Source organism: Salvelinus sp. IW2-2015, unplaced genomic scaffold, assembly GCF_002910315.2.
Source record: "Salvelinus sp. IW2-2015 unplaced genomic scaffold, ASM291031v2 Un_scaffold2183, whole genome shotgun sequence".
NCBI classification, from domain to species: Eukaryota; Metazoa; Chordata; class Actinopteri; order Salmoniformes; family Salmonidae; genus Salvelinus; species Salvelinus sp. IW2-2015.
Window position 1 is genome coordinate 102082 of NW_019943513.1, and position 1516 is coordinate 103597.

Sequence of the window (1516 nt, forward strand, 5' to 3'; positions counted from 1 at the left end):
GTCGTGGGCCTCGTCTGAGAGGTGTGGGGGAACGTGGTAGAGGACAAGCACCTCTTCTGAGAGGTAGTCGTGGACCTGGTYTGAGAGGTGTGSGGGAACGTGTTAGAGGACACAGACCAAGACAGCGGCAGCAACAGCAAAGAGTGTCCAATGAAATCCAAGCAATAGTTGTAGACCATGTAGTAAATCATGACAATGTCTGAGGCAGCTACAATGATTCAACCAAACCTCAGAAGATCAACCGTGGCCTCAATCATCAGAACTTTCCTCAATGAGAACCGGTAAGTCTTCAGCAGGCACTAAACATTAGGCTACTCTCAATTGTCAAATGACTGTATACTGTATGCCAATGTGTACCCCAGAGTAGGTGATGTGACTAAATGTGTTCTTACTGTAATTGTCCCTACAGAATTGAGACTCTGCCAAATAGGGGAGGCAGAGGCAAAATTCTGCCTGACCAACAAGAGCRGGCTGTGGTCAATTTGGCTCGGAYCAGAAATGATATTCCCCTTACAGAAATTCCACAGTACATCTTGGACAGTGACGACATGTTCAACAATGTGGAAGCCATAAGTTTGCCGACTATTACACGCATGCTGAAAAGGCAGCAGGTGTCTCTAAAACAGCTATACCGTGTGCCKTTTGAAAGAAATGCAGACAGAGTGAAGCAACTGAGGACTGAGTATGTTCAGGTATGTTCAGGTATGTTCATTTTCAATATTCCCCAAAAATTTTCCATCATTATAATCAGTCATTCTCTTTCCAAAATGTAATTTTAGAGGGTGATGGAGCTGGATACTGACGAAAACCATCACAAATTCCTCTTTTTGGATGAGGCATGCTTCCACCTGGCCAAGACAAGGAGGAGAGGTCAGAATTTCATTGGCCAGCGGGCAACCATCCAAGCACCTGGACAACGTGGGGCCAACATCACCATGTGTGCGGCTATATCGGAAGATGTTGTGGTGGGACGCAGACCTCATATTGGATCATATAATGCAGGTCTCTTTGTAACCTTCCTTGATGAGCTAAATCAKGTCTGCAGAGCTGATGGTGTGACCTATGTCATTGTGTGGGATAATGTCAGGTTCCACCATGCTCAAATGGTGCAAGCATGGTTTCAGGCCCAACCACAATTTACCACCCTGTACTTACCCCCATACTCTCCTTTCCKTAACCCGATTGAGGAATTTTTCTCCACATTGAGGTGGAAGGTATATSATAGGCGCCCTCACGAACAAGCCGCCCTTCTCCAGGCCATGGATGACGCATGCAATGACATCACGGCAGACCAGTGTCAGGCCTGGATTCGCCATKCCCKAASATTCTTCCCAATATGTTTGGSTAATGAAAACATCCATTGTGAATCCACAAGACAGGGTTGATGGAAATATAGAAGTACAGTAATCAATCCTTTGTTCTGTTTTTTTTACAGTAAGCCAGGTGAGGAGCACTGCAGTTGATGTTTTACTGTAGTTTGTTTCTTTTTTGTAGATAATAATTTTTGCTTTGATTC

The 1516-nt window shown here is 44.9% G+C and overlaps 1 pseudogene; it reads right to left on the reverse strand.

Moving 5' to 3' along the window:
- The window catches only part of LOC112073190 (estrogen-related receptor gamma-like), a 58553-nt pseudogene extending 57237 nt beyond the window's left edge, over window positions 1-1316 (reverse strand).
- Window positions 1317-1516: the final 200 nt, after the last annotated feature.